Genomic DNA, 20,005 nt, shown 5'->3' with positions numbered 1-20,005 from the left:
CAGTGCTTGCAGCAGTGCTGACAGCAAAGCTGCTCCCTGCAACACATGGGCCAGATCACCCAGTTGTCCGGGCGGGCTGAGCCTGTGGGAGGAAAACACTGCTGACCATTTGGATCACGGACACTGCCCACCTGCTTCCAGCCCCCCCCGCTGTTTGATGGGCAGTGTGGAACAGCAGGGACATCCCTGGGATTTCTGCGCAACATGAGGCAACAGACAGGTTTATCCAGGATAATTTCACAGCATTCTCTTGCTCCATTTCCTGGTTGTTTTCCAGGTCCATTTTGTTATGCTGTAAAAGCATTATTACGTGCCTGTGATCGTGGTGACAAGACATACCCTGATGGTAGTGCAGCTCAAGGCAGCAGGCTCTGCAAAAACAAGCAGACAGGTCTGCTTTGTTCTCAGCAGTCAGCTCCAAGTCCACACAACCAAGAGACAAAACAGGGGTATCCAGGGATGGGGTTCTGGGTATCCCGTGTCTTGCCAGTGACTCAGTTATATGTTAAAAGAAAAATCACTATCTGCTTTGCACCACATTTACCCTTGGTTTGCAAATGCAAAACTGGTTCTGAGGCCCTTCATGTTTACATGGAGAAAGGTAGAAGAGGCTTGTTTTAAGAGACTTTGAGCTCTTCAGGTAGAAAGACCATGACTGCTCCTGGTCTACAATATTACGAAACTCCCAGATTTCTAGCACTTGCAAGGATCCCAGCCTGACTGCAACAGCTTAAACCCAACCTGGAACACATGCAGAGACTCTCAACTCACCACCCACTCCCCGAGCTGAAAGGAGTGAGGACTCCAAAAGGTTGAACTGTAGCAGGCAAATGTATTTTTAACAAATTCTGTTTCTATAAATATTACAAAGCTTTCTGCTCTTTGGAGGCTGCTCTGCTCCCAGTGCTGCTGACATTACGGTGACATTTAGGAGGCCTTCACGTTGCCTTCCTGCCTTTCGTATGCTGGTTTTGTTCGAGGGATCAGAGAGACATACGAAGACACAAGGGCTGCTTATTCAAACTCTGCTCACTCGCTGACCTGCTGCTCGGGAGCACAAAGGGGCTCTCCATGTCAAGTGTGCTGGCTGCCGCTGTCTCCACCGCTCTGGAATGCATATAAATGCAAAGGACACTAACCCCGAGGTGCCACCAACAAGGCACAGGGGTGAAGGGATGGGGAATTCATTTCTGAGGCAGCATTAGTGCTCCACGTAGTCCCAGCCAGTACTGTACCCTGTCCACACAACATCAGGATTCCCCTCCATTTATTAATGCCTGCATTCGCTCTCTCCTCTCCTCTATTTCCAAAGTTATTTTTCCTGCATTCCTTGTCCTCCCCCTCTATTTCTTCACTTTCTTGCCCTCTCTCTGGGGACCGCTGCCAGCACACAGCATGAATGGCACTGAGCTGGCACAGGCCCCAGATGCTGACATCACCTCCTCTCCTGCCCTCAGCTCCAGATCCCACACCCAAACCCCTGAGCATCTAATGCACTGATTGCTGCTTTCACCAGCTCCATCAGCAGCCCTTCTGTTGTTAAAAAAATAGGGTGGTTACACAGCAAGACACAACATATATATGTATATATATATATATGTATATATATCATATATATATGTATATATATATAAAATAAAGAAAAAAGGGGTCACAACATATATATGTGTGTGTGTGTGTATATATATATATATATAAAAAAAAAAAAGGGAAAAAAGGGGTCTTCCCAAATCAGGCTAAAAGAGACAGTAACACTTGGGTTAGGATCCTTTAGATACCATTTCACAGACACTCCAGGCCAAGAAGCACCCCTCCAATAAGGTGGGAAATGACTCCTTCATACCTGAACAGGTGCTAAGTGAGCAGTTACCAAGATTGTATCTGTACATCAGCACATTTTTTAAAAAATGCTGCAACTATTAAAAATCCAGCTAAGAAAAGGTAGGTAAATAAATAAATAACAGAAACTGTTAGTTATCTCCAGAATTCAGCTGTTCAGTCTCATTCAGGGTGAGCTGCAACTGGAATATCCAGTAACACTTTCAATTAAATTTAAGACTACACGATCTCCCCATCACAAAAAAATCTAATATCACGTACACACTGTACTTTCACCTTCTGGTTATTCTGAACAGAAATTACAGTGATACTTAAGGTGCAGAACCCTTGTTCTCACTTAAGTAGGTGCTTAATTTCAGGGACAGAGAAAGCTCTTAAACAAGCACAACAGATCCAGGACTCACTGTACTGTGTGTTCTTTGGACTGTGTTTTATTTTACAGAGATATCTAATGTTTTCTTAACGGGAAACTTCCACAGACTTTCTTTTCTCCTTAGAGGATATGAAAGCCTTGACAATGGTGGTGTTACAGCTCCACCAGAATTCTCCCAGGAAAAATAACACACCTCGCTTCAGTTTGCACCTGCAAAAATGGTCTGAAGATTTGTTTGAACATGTAACAAGCAGGTTTTGGCCTCTGCTGACATTTAACATAGGTACTGTCACGCTAAGAGGATCGTGATTCACAAGAACTGCATCCTTGAATAGGATCATTCCACAGAAATTTCCGTCCACCCCAGAAAATTGCCCATCGCTTTTTGCAATTCAAACCCCGAGCACAACCGTAGTTATTTAACCTTTCATCAGAAACTGTGAATATCTGATAATAATAAGTACAATCTATAAAGGCTTCAAGTCAACACTTTTTATAAGCAGATTTGTAAGGTAATAAATTTTCCATGACTTAACGATCAGCTTTGCCTATGAAAGCCAATGTTGTAATTCCCAATTGATTGTAGATGTTAATCTCACAAGACTCTTGTTCTTACGCTGTGATTTATTAGCTGAATTAATGACAGATTGCACTGTTTAAAACAAGCTGCTGTTTTACACCCTAACCCAGGAAGCTCTGTCCAACTGAGTCACTGCAAGGATGGGAGGAGGGTGGTGTGCAAGGTGAAACTGCTCACCATACCTGAGCTAATTTGTCTTATTTTCTTTGAAATGCAGCACTAATTGTTTAACAATTAACCCTATGACTGAACACCAGCAGAGCTGAATGGCAGCAGCTATTCAGGCTCTCTGCAGTTTGGGATTCACATCCAGTCTCTGCAATTCATTTACATTGAGACATTCTGCTTTCTCATGGAAAACAAGAGAAGATTCCCCCAACTCACCCCCCCCACCAAACACTCCTCTGGGTTTGAAGACACTGGAAAAGAAAAATCCCACGTGCTTTCTGTACATATGTATGTGACTAGAAAAGGAAAACTACAGAATAAGGACAGACCCAATTCCTCGGGCCTTATCTCACTGCTACCACAAAGCAAGTGCCACTATGTGTGATAAAAGTCAGACTCTTCTCTCCAGATTATTCATTCTCTACCTCTTCAGCAACAATTCTGGTGTAGTAGAGAATGTGCCACAAACATGCTGGAACAATGCAGTCACACAGAGCCAGCACTGGAGTGCAAACAATGCCAGTTCCTCGGATGGTCTGAGTCTGCAGGTTTTATGAACTGCAATGCTGTAATAAACTCAGACCTTTTCCTGTCAACTCTGCCATCGAGACACAACACAGGAGATGCAAGCAGGAGCTCGGAATTGGGGGGGACGTGACACGGGGACCAAACCCTGTTATCCCAGGGCAAGTACTCAGAGTGATTTAATCCTGCTGCAGGAGCCCCATGTTCTGCAGCAAATGGCTTCCCCCTTCATTTGCTTTTTAAAAGCTTGCCTCTGAAGGGATCCCTCTGTTTTGCTACGAATTTGAACTTGCTTCTGTGCTTTTTCGCAAGTGCCTCGGTGACGGGAGGCACTTCCTGAGCTGAGTGCTGCCAATTCCCATGGAGCCAGTGCTTGCAGCTCCAGAGCCTCTCGCTCTTCCCTGCTCCTCCCTGCCTGGCGACAGCAGCGGCATATGCTGCTCTGTGGTGCGGCTTCGGAGGTGAGCAGGGATTCCAAAATAAATAAGTAAACTCAAATAAAGGAACCCAAAGGATGGAGCCTTGTGTGGCTGCCTCTGGACAGGTGTAATTCCCACGGTCACCTCAGAAGAGTCACCCCGGATCCTGGGACCACTGCTTTTCAAACCTGGCCCCAGCCATCTGCTGGTGGTCAAGCTCCATGATGTGGCAATCAATTACAGCTGTTATCTTGTCCCAGCTTTGACAGATGTTCCTCTCTTTCATTGTACAGTAATTACTAGTGAGCTGCCAGCAGGCTTCACACTTTAATTGTGGCGCTAATTTGAGACAAAGAGAGGAAAAAATAGGGAGAGACAGACAGGGAAAGGCAAAAGCTAAGACAGCTGTGGCAACTGGAGCACCCATGCATTAAACATTTCTTTACAAACAATAGGTGAAGGCAACCAGTTACCACAGTAAGACTTTAGAAAGCTACACAAGCACCATCCAACCACACCATAGCCTACAGTCCTTCCTTTCTCAAGGGGAAAGAGGGACATGTCTCCTTCCTTGCCAAACAGGCTATACTAAAAATACCTGCCAGCCTTCTGGCAATGCAGGGCTTCCCACTGCCACGCAGCGTGGTGCCAACCACCTCACAGTAGTGAAAATTGGATGGATAAAGACGCAGGGTGGGGTTTTGATCTGGAGAGGGGGTGTGCGTGTCAAATCTTCTTGGAGAACAAGGAGCCTACTTAAATTAAAACACAGATGAATTACTACTGCAAAACACAAGCAAAAGCACTCCACTGCCTTGCTAGAGAGCGAGAGTCACATAGCACCTGCTCTGCAATCTGGTGTTCGTGGAGAGCCTTTGGAGATGGGCAGGAGAGAACAAGTGTTGATGAGACCAGGAGCCAGCAAGGTAGGAAACCTGGCGACTCATTTCTTATGTAACCCAGGGCTCTAAAAAGTCTCCAGAAAAAGGACTCAACAAGGTTTATCCTTTTCTTCCTGCCTGGTTTAGATGCAGCATTTCAGTGTAATTCCTAAAGCCACAACTTGTCTTAGATTCTGTACACTCCCCAGTGATGTACACCCCGTTTCTGTACAGCCCCTAACGATGCATACCCCACAGCCCCATGAAAGGACTCTACAATGGTCATAACCACAGGCAAAGCCCCACAGTAAAATCCTCAGGAGCTGTTTTTTAATGACAATAGTTTAAGAAGTGCTTATCTCCTCTGTATAGACTGCAATGGAATTTTTTAATTTAAGGTGTTAAATAGTCAAAAGACTCTCTTTAAACAGGTTACAGAAACCAAATATCAAACTTCCACCGGAAGTCTGAACAATAAGCAGAAAAACATTCAGTTGCTACAAGCAATTCTGCAGCAAGCTACAGGCACCCTCCTACCGGATGTCCAAATCTGAATTAACTATTTTCTTTTCAATTTAATTCACAATGGACATATTTCTTCTGTTGAATATTTATTGAATCCTTCAGTAGCACTTACGCTGCGGTCTGGTGATGTGCTTGGCTGTAACAGTGGCTTACAGCAGTTCCTGTCACGCTCTCTGCCTTTCCTCTACTGCCCACCCCATGCCCAGCCTCACGCCACTGTGTGCTCCCTGCTGCAAGCTGTGGCAGCTCAGCTATTTCAACATCCATTCAGACCAGGAAACGGAGAATGGCACAAGGAATTAACACCCTCATTTCACGTTAAAAAAAAAAAAGAAGAAAAAAAAATGGGAGGAGGAGACTGTCTTGTGCTGGCACAACTGACGCTGAGCAAAACAGCTCACGGCCACCCAAAGATCAACCAACTGCCTGAACTGGCGAAGGGGAGGGAACCAGAGAGCTTCCATCGGTGTGGAAGAGCTCAGCCATCTTAGAAACCTTGTACAGCACATCACAACACGTGTGCAGGAGTGAGAAACGCAAAACCGCTCATACCGGTACGACTGAGGACTCCTTCCCGAGGAGACGTGCCCCTGGTTTAATTGGACACAGTCAACTGCAGGCATCTGGACTGGAGCTCAGATTTCTGGCGAGTTCAAATCCACTGACGTTTTCTGTCCAAAAACTTGTCCGTTTTTACGTGCTCTCAGATTTTACATTTTAATGCCTCTTACTGACCTTTTCCATTTTTTTTAAATTTTTTTGTCACGACCTCAAGCGGTGTTTGTTGATTTCATATTTTATTATTACTTTGTTGTTTAGAGAACTTCTGAAATAAAACGGTCGGAAAAACATACGAGGTTTTGGTGGTTGCTGAACACAACCAGCCAGCTCCTGCCAATAATGGCAGCACAAGTTAACTGTCTGGGATCACCACACAGCAGCTGGCAAGGGAAAAGAGGGGAAGGGACAAAGCTGTACATTTTTAACATGTTTCTAACATTGCAAATAGCAGAAGCTGTGGTTTTACAGAAGCAGAACTATGTGGTTCACTGACCAATGATTTGAAATGGCTTCTCTGCAGGAGCTGCCATTTATCTGGATTACTGCTTTTAGAAAAGGGACTTTGGGACAGTGCTGTAAACATCTGCCAGGCAGTGAGATGTTATGCAGATGGACAAGAAAAGCAGGCTGACCAAAACCCACTAGAGTCTTGCTACCTGATCAAGTAAAGTCAATGACTTGGAAAATAGTATCACAGGAAACATAACTGTACCTGGAATAAGCTTCATCATCTGCTTACCAACTCATCTTACTACTCGACTTCTACATGTCCTACAGGCAAACTGTCCTTTCCCTTTTGTTTCAGTGCACTGGTACCTCCTCTTCAGAGGCATATTTGGGAGAGAGCTTACAAAACATGTTCCCTATTAGCTGGAATTCTGGATTATATCCCCCATGTTACTTTCCCAAATATGAGCAAATATCACCTTTAAATCTCCAAGTAATCCGAGACATCAACTGACCATGACCCCATTATGATTTCTGCTGGATGTATTTCCTATGATGATGTTCTAGCCAAGCAGCCAGTTAGGATCACACAGGGTCCCACCACTGCCATTCTTCCACAGGACACCACAGCAGTACAACAATCAATACCAGTTAAACCACACTGCTGTCCCCCTCTGTATCCCCCAAAAGAGAGACACATGTTCCCCGGGGAATGGATCCCTGGAGTCAGAGGGTGCTGACCTCTCGGCTCTGTCTCCACCAGAGAAGCCTCCTTAAATGCAAGGCAACCTCTCAACTGTCCTCTGTGCTAAACAGGCAATTACTATGCTGACTGATTGATTACAGTTCCCCATCTAAATTATATCAGGAGAGAAGGCAAATCACTCTGAAAACTAGAAATATCACGGCCTAAGCTCAGGCAAGTGCTGAGAAGGGTTTTTAGTAGTACGAATAACAAGCAGGGGGACTGGAGTCAAATCGTTGCCCTGAGCAAACAGTCCTGCAAGCAGAAGAATCCACAGCCCCCCTGAGCAGGGAAAGGATGGGCACGGATCACAAATCAGCCGTGACCACGTCAGAACATGACCTTTCGTGGGGAAATAACCGGAGGAAAAAAAGAAAATAAAAAGGTTTCCTGAGCCTGATGATCCCCAAGTACCACAGGCGTACTTACTGCTGTGGAAGCAGCGCCACTCCAAAAGGGACAACACCTTCTCCCTCTCTTGGCTGCATTTCTTTCCCGTCTTCTCTTTTTTCCACATGGTACCAGTGACCCGAGTGCCCTTGTGCTTTCGTTTTATCAACCGTGTCTTAGCACCCCTGGTCAGCAGCTGGCACGGGTGTGTGACACAGGGTCCAAACCTGCTCCCTGTTGGGAGGCAGCACAGCCTCCTGAACCCACATGGGACCCCACCAGCTCCCAGACGAGCTGTCCTGCTGGGTCTCTGCCAGGGGCACTGCAGCCGCCTGGCCCCGTGTTCTTGGCAGGGCCTCACCTCACGCTCCCACCTCCACGTGCCCCCCGCCACGTTTCCAGGCCTTCCCCTCACGCTCCCACCTCCACGTGCCCCCCGCCACTTCCTTGGGCCTTCACTTCTCAGCACTGCACACCGTCCTGCAGGCACGTCCATGTTCCAAGTGCCATCCTCAAACGCCACCTGGCAGTTTTCCCTCACGGACTCCTTGTTCCGCGTCAGACACGGTCCCAGCGCACCTCCTGCCTGCTTCCTGCCCACCGCTGTCCTCAGCTCTCCGCAGGTGAGGGGGACCCCGGAGCCGCGGCACTGCCAGGACACGGGATGGCCAGGGGTGAGGGATGGGAGTGCTGGGGAGGTAAAGCCCCGTTTGCTGGGGACGGGGACCCACGGGCCACCCTCCGGAGCCAGGCTGGGGCACTGCTGCTGACGATCGGAGATGAGGGTCAGGCTGAGCCCTCGGCCTCGTCCCCGGTCCAAACTGATGCAGAGCTGTGCAGACCCCGTCTGGAGAGGTTTCCTCAGCCCCTCTCTGCCTGGGCACAGCTGGGAGGGCTCAGCCCAGGCTTTTCCTCCTCTTTAGACACACTGGTCCTGCTGGGTGCCCAGCCAAGCTAACCGGACCATCAGAGCCCTCCTCCCATCACCAGACACAAATGCTGAAGAAAACATGTATTGAGCGAGCCCTTGGGGCCTTTCTACTAATCCTTTCCTCATTCGAACACCACCTAAAGGGGCAACAATAAGGGGACAGGGCACCCCCTCCTCCCCTTCCCCAGCGCCCGCCATTGCACATTTCCCCCCCAAAACCCCACAACTGGCTTTTGAGCTGTGTCCAGAGAGAGAATAAGCTTTCAGTTCTTATTAAGGGCTCCCTCACACGCAGCAGGGAATTCTGTTACAGCTGCTTCACCACAGGGCACTGCCACTGCCACTCGCCCTGGCGCCGCTCAGCCCCGGCCACCCCGCGCCCACCCAGTGCCAGGGATGCTGCAGACAGGGATTGTGGCCACAGCTCCACAGAGGAGCGTTTTCTGGGGGAGGGAGGGAAGGAAGGAGCAGTGGATGAAGCCCAGCTGCCAAAACTTTTAATTCCTTCTCACAGGATCAAGGCTGAAATGTTTGAAACAATTTCTTAACAAAAACAAAAGAGGCTGTAGAAAAGAATAACATTATGACAGCTGCTGGGAAAGTCACCAGTGGGTGAACACCAGTCACCACCGGCCGATCCTGTCCCTGCACCACTGCTTACAGGAAGGAAGGGATTTTTATATCCTGAGCTGCAGTCTGCACTTTTTATTTACTTTCCCCTTTCTCCCAAAGCCACCTTGGCTCAAGCTCACTGCTGTCCTGTTTCCAGCCTACAGGATGGCTTTTACAAGTTGGAAAGGAGACAAATTTGGCAGCTATGATGCTATGTTTGTACTTCAGCATGACCACCCAGTGGCCACAGGAGACAGGCACGGAGGGGCTGGCCTGCACCCCTTACCTTGCACAGGCTCTGGCAGCAAACCCCAGACATATGATCTGTTCAAGTCCCTTTAAAGTATTGCTACGTGAATGGGAAGTTTGATGGGATCAGACAAACTCTGTGACACGAAGAAATCTTTCCTGCCAAAAACATGTTATCAAGTAGAAGGTGTTTTCTTCAGAAATCTTCACCCTCTTTTCAAGGCCAAAAGCTTTGCTGCTCTTACATTCCAGGGCAGACTCGCTTGCTCCACGTATACTCCTCAACAAAGTTTCCCCACAGAAAACCAGCCCGTGCGTCATTATAAGAAATTAAACAGAGTTTCAAATGAAATTAAGTTAATTATGTACACTTAATGACAGGTATGTGCTTTTAAAACAACAGATGTTGCACAGATGTGGTTCGAGGTAAAAACAACAAAAGCTCTCCTGGTGCTGTAGAAAATGTTTCCACAGAGCACCCTGCATTGCACCACCTGTGTCTTTAACCAGCTGTCAGAGTTTGTTTCTTAACCAGGTACAGCAAAACCTCCCTTGCCCAACACACACACACCACCTTGCTTAGGTCTGTCTGTCTGGGGGGTGGAGGTGTTTGCTTTTAAAGAGGCAGCACTGACAGATTTCCAAAAGATAATTCCCTGATCATCCCCACTGCCGAAGCTGCCTCCAAGGTTATTCTACAAGCTTCTCCTGCCTCATCACCATCCACCTTGTGCACAGAAAGCAGAACATGTCAGAAATCTCTATCCTGCCTTGCATTTCCCCTTGGTCAGATATTTTTCAGGAAGTAGTTGATCTGGCCTGCAGGATATGAAAACCAAGGTCAACCACATCACTAGATGGCTGGTAAGAAAAGAAAATAATAGCATGTCTGAAAGGGGGCCAAGAGAATTAATTTGAAGGGGAAGTTATTTAGGATGAAGCTTTACAAAATGGGAAAAGCAGCGCTATTATGTCTCACAAGACCATTGTCAGAATGAAAGACACTGTGGCACTAAGATACACGCTAACAAGGGACATACACATTCCTAATAAACACATTTACATACTGTTGCATGTGATAATTGCTTTTATTCTACAGTCACTGGCTACATTTCCGGATCCTTTTGATTTCTGTCCAACACAAAAACCTAGCTTGCCCTTGCTCATGAATTTTGGAAGCCAGCATGAAAATATTCCAATATGCAGAACAGGAGCTTGTACAAACGTGCCAGCAAAACGTAGCTCTGTGTGATCTGACGCAATTATGAACATAATGCTTGCATTTTTTTCATGCACAGGAGCACAAGGTCACTTCATGAATCACAGGAGAAGGAAGAATAAAGAGGAGGAAATACTGAGGGTGAGAGCCTTAGAAGTCTGTAGTTCTAAAAAAAAGGATTTGAGAAACATTGCAACATTTTAACTTGCATTTGGCAAGATCAAGTTTGATTTCAGTTTATAGCAGCTCTCAGCAGTGCACTGGGAAAAACAGAGCCAACTGCTAGCAGGTGAAGAGGAGCAAAAGAACAACATATCAGGGCTGTAACTCTCCCCACTGTATCACAACTCTTCTGTCTCCCCACTGTTTCAGTTCCCTGCTCTGCCTGACTCAATAAATTAATCAAGGGGCCCAGGCTCTAATCCTGCAGGAGCTCTGGGCCCTGAGGACCATCTTCACCCCACATCACCCAGACACCCTCCAGAAGATCAGGCAGCACCAGGTTTGGAACAACGTGCTGGAATGTGTGTGAGGAGGAGCTCCATCCCTGCTCAGTCTCCCACCCCGATCAGAACAAGTCTCTCGCCAGACCCTGGCTGAAGTTTGGCACCTTTGCCTCTTCACACACAGCACAGATGGCAGGATAGACGCGCCTGCTGGCGCAGGAAAGCTGTGCCAGTTCTCGGGAGGTGGCAGGGAGGGAAGGTGTTTGCAGGGAAGGGTCAACCAAGATCAGTGCTCGCTTCCCTGATCTCTGCCTCCTTCGAGAGACTGCTGGAAAGACTTGGGAAGGGGGGGTGGTCTCTTACTGGGTGACACTATCCAAGTACTTAAAAGATCTCCCCACAAATCATGTGTCCTGCTTGATGAACTGCTTTTTATCTCCTCTCTGAACAGCTGTTTATCTATTACTCCTTTCCCTGTCCATTCCTGTTAATTAATTCTCCTCTCCACATTCTCCAAGGAAACTAATGGCTTTGGTGGTCACTGAGAGGTGCTGAGTAATTTGCATGGCCATTTCCAGTTGAGATTCTTTGGAATCTGCTGTCAGTCAGCCTTGTTTTACAACAAATTACTGAGGCACGTGAAAACGTTCAGCTACTGGGATGCAAATAGTCCAAATGTGCAATCAGGAAGAGATGACACCCTTCCTCCAACACCACTGGTACTGCACGGCCTGCAGTCCTACACCACACTCTTGTTCCACCAGAACACAAATTAGACTGCAGTACAAATAAACAGAAAAGCTCCACATATTTTCCTTTGTTTAGCAACAGAAAGACCAGGCTTTGGTTTTGACTGAGATACCAGAAGTCCTTCAGATGGGAGGGGGATCAAGCAAGGGGAAATCAGGTTTTAAGGCACAATAAACATGTCTTCATGAGACACTATAAACCTTCGCAGAATCAAAATAAATGTTCGTGTAAACCAAACACCAGACATGGTGCATCTCATCAGCTGCAGGCTCGCATGCCCAGGAGAAAAAAAACATGTGATCCTATGGAGTATCAGACTGGGTGTTCAGGCAAGGCAGTTGCTATTTGTGCCTCCATTCCCCAGCCTTGCTGGAAATGAAAATTACCCCTTCTTTTTCTCTCCCCACTCCCCGTCCTAAACAACTATTTCCCAGCTCCCATTCCCTCCTCCTGTCTGTAAAATGAGGAAAATTAAACCAAATCCTTACAAAGTCTCAACACCCAGAGACAAAACACACCAGTAAGAACCAGGTATTATCATACAAAGTAAGCTTGTTTAGGTGCTCCAGGATTATTTTTGTGTAGATACAGTCACATATCAAAAGCAGTCTTAAGAGAGCCTTACACTGCACACGTGCTGTGAATCTGTAAACTTTTAAGTAGCCATTTGCACATAAAAAAGCATGTTTTAAAAGTCCTTGAAGATCAAAGCACATCAGAACAGAGTTTTCAGATAAAAGGGAAGATAACATGGTGTAGAGATCCCCAGAGTCAGCCCAGCGGTTTTCATGACATTTTAGTCGCATCCTTATTCCTTTCTATCTCAAAAACCCCAAAGGTCAATTTATTTAAATTGGTCAAAGATCAGCTGGAAAGTGAGAAAGACTAGAAATAAACAGGGATTGACACACAGTCCACCTAAAACATGCTTTTCAGAGAAAATACTTTTTCCTGTATTTGTCAAGCACGTCGTACACTTGGGGCACTAAATACTATTTCAAATAATTACTCAGGTAGGTTAGTAGAAGTCAGTTCAGGTGCAGCAGTGACCAAGTGCTGCAAATGAGCCTTCCTTGCTCTGTGATAGCGTGGAAAATTGCTCACATGAAGCAGAACTCTCACTTCATAGTGGAACCAGAGCATCCTCATGCCCAATATCCAAGGCCATCATTCAGTAGAAACAGCTTCCAGCAAAACAATTCTCAAGAACTACAGAAATTACACCTATACACACAAAATTTGACTGCAGCCATGCAACTGTATAACGACATGCAAAGATGACATTTCAGCACGTTCTTGGTGCTCTATACTTGCTTAAAGTAAGCACAATTCTCTGTCTAATCTGTTTTAATAGAGAATACTGTCAGTTTACCAAAATTAGTTTATTGAGCTCTTTAGAAAATCACGAAGTTCCTTAGGAATCCAGACCTTCTACTTCCTTAACAATTAACTTTGCTGCACTGAAGACAGAATTACTACCTCAGTCTGGTAAAATAGAAAGTAAAATCACCATGACTTCCAACATATTTGGCCAAGACACAAAAGATACACCAAGAAAGTTCAGACATATACACTGCAAATCATAAACTGAACAGACCCATCAGCTGAGGATGCAGTGTTTAAGAAAGCTATTTTAAACACCAGCTGGCTATTTTCACCAGTTTTAAACCTTCTCTTTGGCCCTTTTTATAATCTGGGATCCAATTTACTGAAAATTCTTCCTATGTAGATCAGCTTCCTAAAATGCATCACAAATTGACCACCTAAATAAAATGCATGTGTTTGTGAACCATCTGTCACGGTCACAGGTCACTTCACAGTACTGGGTAGGACTTCAGAAAGCAGATGCCTGGAGGTCAAGAGAGGAGCTATTGAAACAGGGCTGGGGAAGGCCCCAGACATGGCAGTAGGAACTATCTGTGTATATTTAGGCTTGTAAGCCTCGAGGTGGAGGCAGCAGGAGAGACCTCTGTGCAGTTTGCAGAATGTAATCCACTGTACGTATCATCAGCCATCTCCTGGCTGTTAGCCACCTTGCATTTTGGTTTTTTACTGCAGTAAGTAATACTTAATTCTGACCAGATGTTCATTCATCAATATCCCCAGAGGCTGCTTCAAACACATTCGCTTCTCCCTTCGCCTTTTCAAACCAGTGAAGTCTATCAGCAACCCTTTGATCCCTCCCAGCCTGGTCACAAACCCAAAGCTGGGATGGATGAAAAGATGGCAGGGACAGCCTATCCCTTTCCTGAAAGTACCAAAGCCATGTCACTGCAGCAGTCATCCAAATTTCTACAGTTTGTAGTATTTTGATTACTTCTAGAAGAGTCTGTAAAAGATAACTACGAGCAACACGAGCCAATCACCAAGAAAGGCTCAATTCCCTCCACTGGGGACCAGCACCCCAGTGATTTCTTTTTACCTTATTTTTCTTAAGGGAACACAAGAAAAAAGTTGAAAGCGATTCTGTTGTAAAAGAAATTTCAGGAGGGCAGTTCTGCAGTCCCACAGGAGAGACTACAAAAGACAGACCACACGAACCCTTTTCCTCTCCCTGGTTGTAAAGGTAAAGTGGATGAACACACAGTGTTTCTCTTGGAAGTAAGACCAGTTGGCTCAAACTCTCCAAACATAAAATTACTGAGCTTGCTTGGGAAATCTATGCAAGTTGTACTATGACTTCAAATGCTAACAAGATGGCTGGGGTACTGCAAGCCAAGTGTGTGGGTCATGAGGCACTTTTATTTGCTAATGAACATTGAGGGTGGGTTGGCCCTGGGAACAAAAATCTGAGAAGCATCATAACTTGGCTCTCAGCTTGTTCTGATAAATGCTGGGAATATGTATTTTAAAAGTCTGCCTGGAATAAAACTCCTTCTCATACCAGCAAGTCAGGCAGAGTTTTTTTTCCACCTACTAACCTTTTGAAACTGGGGTACAGTTTCTATTTGCAAGCTCATTTAAGAAATTGGCCCTCCCCAGCACATATGGAAGTCAGGATCTTTGCAGCCCTCAGGAGGCAGGGGATGCACCAGAACACACAGGCTTTCTCCCAGGGAGGCATCAATTATTGCCACAGCAGCTAAACAGCTTTGCTAAGTCTGAAACCTCTGTTTTGCTGCCTGGGCTGGGCACACAACAATTCCCCCCCACCTTGGACTGTCAGACCTTCACGTCTGTGCTGCTAAGTTCACATTCTCACCCTCCAATCCCTTCACTGCACCCTTCCCTCTTTCAACCTAATTTTTTTTTTTAAAACTACAAAAGGTTTTTTCAAACAGACACTCCTGGCCTCAAAGATATTTTATCTTTTCCCCCCCCACTCCCTCCTTTTGCCCTTTTCCCAGCAGAAATCACCCTCACACGTAGTGTTTGTTCCACAGAGAGGAATATCCCTCTGTCCTGGCTCATCCCTTCCCTTCAGGGCTTCAAATCACGGGTTTTATGCTGCCCCTTGCACTGCAGCCAAGACTGAAGAAAGGAGGATCAAAGCAGCTGTGAATAAATAACATTAATAGCAATGGTGGTGTTATGAACGTTCATTATTAATACATTTTATTTCTAAACCACCATGACAGTCTAGACCACCCTGCAAAAGATGAGGTACATCTGTTACACACTCTCTTCCCTGAAAGCAGCGCTAGAGGAGTTTGGGAATTTGAGAGACTTGAATGGTGTCAGCAGACAGAAAATACCCCACTTTAGATAAACTCAACAGGTTAACATCCCAGCAGCCAGCAACTGGTTCAGGCAGTTCAGAGTCCAGTAAATAAAAAAGCTTCCTCCAAAGCATGGGGGTTCTGAGTGCTCTCTGAACTGAGAAAACACATTAAGTCTGTAAGAACAAAAATTTAGGCAGATGTCACTAGCCTAGTTTTGCTCCACTGCCGTACACAAATACGTGACTCTGCTGTTAATGTTTTCAAGAGATACTTAAACTGTGAGTGTTAACATTTCAGAGCTTTCAAATACTCCTGTAGGTAGATCAGGCACGAAAGGTGAGGCAGGAAAGCCCTGTGATGGCAAGGCTGATAATTTTAAGGCCTCGCTGCTCTTTCCACAAGGGGTTAACCACAACCAGGTCTCAGCACCCTGGGGTACCCTGTTCCTGCTCTCCTGGCTGCACCTCAACACTGAGCAGCTTTGTGGCAAAACCAGAGCACCTGAGGGCACATTGGACACAAGTCTGTGTCAAAGTTGAAAAGAATATGGATTCAAACTCAAAAAGAATATGGATTCAAACCCAACCACGGTGTTTCTGGGCTCAGGGCATGCCCACTGCTGGCAGGGATTTGCCTGCCAGAGGTTCAGCTTCCACTGCTGTCCTTCAACACTTGTGTCTCTCTCGTGACTAATCCCCACGTGTGTGCAGCTACAGACTCAAGGAGAAGGGCTATTTTGCATTTTCCTCTTCAGTGCCAGAAACTGCCTCCTCCACTAGGGATTCCAGAACCAGGACTTAACAGCCCTGGGTTCTTTGCAAGGAATATCTACTGGGAAGGAAGGAAGCAACTCCACTCTTGCCTTTAGAGCTGAGGCAGGTCTGGGCTTCCAAGTCTCACTCAGACACTCCTAACAGGCAAAAAAACCTCAAACAAAAGCGAGAATGAAGGCCCCAGGAACATGCAAATGTGTAAGCTGTTGGGAAAAGCTGTGATGTTAGTCATCACCTTACACTTAATTTACAGAGAGGCAAACTGACATTTAAAAATAAAGTCTATACAGGCAGAATAAATTAGATAGAAAATATCTTTAACACTGTTTATACCAAACATTAAAGGAAATGTTTTTCAGCACAATTTTAAAAACACCTCTACTCTTATAGAGAAGCAATTAAGTTGTATCTTCCTTCTCTACAATTCAAAGTTAAAGACTGCTAAATTGATTTTCCTGAATTTTTTTGATCTGTGACTCGTCAGTCAATTATCAATGGAGATGGTGAAAATGCTTCATATATCTGTAGGACAAGAAGCCTTTTCTCAAGTACCAGAGACAAAACAAATCCCAAAGAGCTTCAGACTCTAACTTCGTTTGGACACAGGCATTCCTGACAGGTGGAGGATAACTATGAGGTGAACAAGGTGGGGGCAGTAGGGGGAAACTAGTGTTAAATTTCAGTAATTTGGTGTAACAGTTGATTCCAGTGACATCATCTTCTGGCTCTTTTTGAGCAACAGGCTTTCACCAGAAGGAAAATTAAAATATCTGTGTGGAGAACAACAGTGGAAGCAGCCATCAGACTTTTTTTAATTGTGAATTCTGTTCACTGAAATCTTACCTGAACGCACAAGGCTCCTGCTAAGAGACAGAAAGTCTTGTACTCAGTGTAAATATCACTGTTGTGTCAGTGGATGTTTGAAAATTATGTTACCTAAACTAAACTTTCTATCACTGAATATTAAAGACGGTTAAAATGAAATCTGCTTGTTCAGCACACACACACTCCCGACTGCACGAAAATATTTCCCTGTCCTTTCAGAGCATCCCATGGCCTGTGCTTATGGCCAGCTCAGTAGCTGCTTTTAATCATCTTTACCCTTCTAGGCAGTGCTCACACTAACTCAAAGCACACTATCTTCTTCACTGCCTTTTCAAGGGCAGCAAGAGGGATCCAGACAAGAACGGTTAAAATATGAAACAGATGCTTTAATGTTTGTGATACTTAATGTTTCTGAGTTTTCACTACCATGTAATTTTAAGGGCTAATTATGAAATTACTGTCTATGTTCAAAAGAATTCTCCTCCAAACCAACATGCAAGTTCCTTTACCAACATCCAAGTCACCCACAGAGACATTCTAGCAGGGGTAACAGCTCCATGTTGAGAGGGCTTCTTGGCTAACCCTTCTCCCCATATCTCAGCCCCAAAAGTACGATGGTTTTTTTGGTAATTTTCAATCACTAAAGCTGAAACAAAACAGATGCCAGCCCGTGTTAGCATTACAGTAACTGTTATAACCCCAAACACATCACAGCAATAATGTAGTAGATGACACTGGCTTCTCTTCCTGATGCTCACATTTGAAGAAACCAAACTAAATAAAAATCCTCTTTTTTTAAAATGGAACTTGACAGCCTGAGTTTTCCTGACTGGTCTCATCTTGCACTTTGTGGAGACACAGTTTATGAGTCCATGCCAAGGGAGGCAGTGGAATGATTCACAGTCAGGGGGAGCAAAGGGAAGCAAATTAAGTTTTATTTTCAAGAAAGGTGGGACATAGAAAAGCTTGGAGTGGAGGGGACAAAGAACCTGGCCTGCAACTTCACTTTGGGCTAAAAGACAGTTCATTTGACTTGTATGCTCTCCTTGAGCACTCCCACACGCTCCACTGCCTGCCCTCGAGTTGTGATTTACTAAAGGCTTTACACCAACATTTATCAGCCTTCAGCTGCAGATGAATGATCCCACTAAGAAATGCTCAAAATCAAACTGTTCTGATTAGGGACATATTTATTGCCCTTTTAGTCAACTCTTAGAACCAGTTTGTGATCCGTACTCATAGTCTTCAGCTAAAAGTTTTCTCTCTCAAAATACTTTTAACACCTCTGCTTTAACTAGTACAGCTACCAAGTTAGCCAGGTATTTGATACCACAGTCTTCACATTTCTGCCATTGAACCCAAAAGGCCATTAATGCAGGTATAGTCCAAAGATAATAACTTAAAAGTGCACAAACCACTCTGTGATTCTAGAAACGTAACGAAGCCAGCCATTCTGAATCCTCATGTAAGTAAAATAAGCTTGGGGATTGTCACAGGCACCCCTACAGAGCAGAGCTCTGCAGAAATAAAGACTCCTTGGTCAAGTTCACTATTACAATCTTCTTTGGGGCTCTGAGGCTGCTCTGTAATTACATTCCACCAGACCTGCGTAGCTTCACCATCACACTCACCCTGCGAACCAGCTAATTGTGTCAACAGAGATAAAGCTCATTCCCAGCCCTGGAGAGCTCTCACAAATACAGACTGATGGAAGGGGGTGAGGGGAGAAAAGCTCTGAAAGCTCAAAAAGTAAATGAATTTAGAAAAAGCACACTTCCCAGTCTCAGGATGCGTGGCAACCCACGAAAACACGTTTAAAAATTCAGCCAAACACACTGAGAGGGGAGCAAAACTCACCCAGGTAAGGCAATGTGTCAGAAAATGACTAATGGTACCACTAAGACTCAACTGACAGCAAAACGACGACAAGCAAAATATATTACTTCATTTCATTTTTCCCTCATGCTCCCTCAATAAATCTGAGGCAGGGAAAACAAGCTTTGAAAGCGTGGAGTGGGAACAGAAAACAATGAAAAAAAAAAACAAACCAGTAAAACCAGAGGAAAACACACAACAGAGCGATGGAAATGAATGTCACTTCTATCTCTGCAAGCCCACGGTTGTCTTCAGAAGGATGCTGTGCCCACTTCTGCTTGCCCAGGGAAAACACCACCAGTACATCCATCATCACATGGCTGTGAATGTCCTCCCCAAAGCCAGGCTGGCTGATCTCTGCAGCTGGGGAGGATGGACAGGCTTCCCCGTGCTCACTGCACACAGCTGGTTATGGAATGGGAGAACTGTTGAGGTTGGAAGAGACCTTTAAGATATCACTGGTATTTTCCAAGTTCATGCCCCAACTTGTTCCGTGTTGATTTACTCACATTCCTGTGTCTCAAGTTTCTTCTTCCCCTTCTCCCTGACAGGATATTTATGATCACTGGTCAGTTTTTGCTCCATTAGAGCCCCAAATTATTTGCCTTTCAGATAGATTACTCTCTTTCCCACCCCATCCCAAGGATGGGGTTGTCCCAGTGAGGTATCTACGTGCTGCTCTTTCCATTACAATTCTATTAAAACTTTGAGGAACACACACAGCAGAGTTGGGAAGACAGTCACCTGTGGTTAGTCACGTATCAAACTTCTCTTTGCCACTCCTGTTGCTTTAAAATATTAAAAAAGCTGCTCTTGCACAGTCTGCCACGTAGAATAGGGAGGGAAAAAACCACACGGAGCTTTTCAATGGAAATTGTTTCAGCGGATTTGGCACGCAATGTTTTTGAAAGGGTCACAAAACAGAGCTAATCCATTGATTTCAACTTCAGTCTAAATGTTTCTGTAACAAATGAGTGGTGGTTGAAACTCCACAGGAGTTCAGAAGTTAGGAGTCCAAACTGCAGGCACTACAGTGTCATTTACTTCCACTCCAGCCCAAAGGACGAACACCCTCGACCGCTTTGGCAAAAAGCAGTGAAAATGCCACGTGTGTTTCCCAGGAGTGGTTAACTGAAAAGGTTTGTGCTCCTCTGTTTTCTCTCAATCTCTAGCAGCAAGGGGAAAAAAAAAAAATCCAACCTTTTACCTG

General features: G+C 45.3%; 1 protein-coding gene across 13 annotated transcripts in view; it reads right to left on the bottom strand.

The window, feature by feature from the left end:
* FBRSL1 (fibrosin like 1) overlaps window positions 1-20,005 on the bottom strand; it is a 509,440-nt gene that overhangs the window by 420,666 nt on the left and 68,769 nt on the right. Inside the window, exon 1 of one of the 13 annotated variants that reach the window (XM_027733082.2) lies at window positions 7,877-7,892. The exons of the other annotated variants lie outside the window; for them this stretch is intronic. The gene's annotated coding sequence lies outside the window, so the exon portion shown is untranslated. Of the gene's footprint in view, window positions 1-7,876; window positions 7,893-20,005 lie in introns of those variants that run through there. 13 annotated transcript variants of the gene reach the window in all.

This window comes from Pipra filicauda, unplaced genomic scaffold (genome assembly GCF_003945595.2).
Source record: "Pipra filicauda isolate LSUMZ 115617 unplaced genomic scaffold, ASM394559v2 scaffold14_size4853619_pilon, whole genome shotgun sequence".
In the NCBI taxonomy this organism is placed as follows: domain Eukaryota; kingdom Metazoa; phylum Chordata; class Aves; order Passeriformes; family Pipridae; genus Pipra; species Pipra filicauda.
The sequence above is the reverse complement of the archived record's forward strand: the minus strand, read 5'-3'. Positions and strand labels throughout refer to the sequence as shown.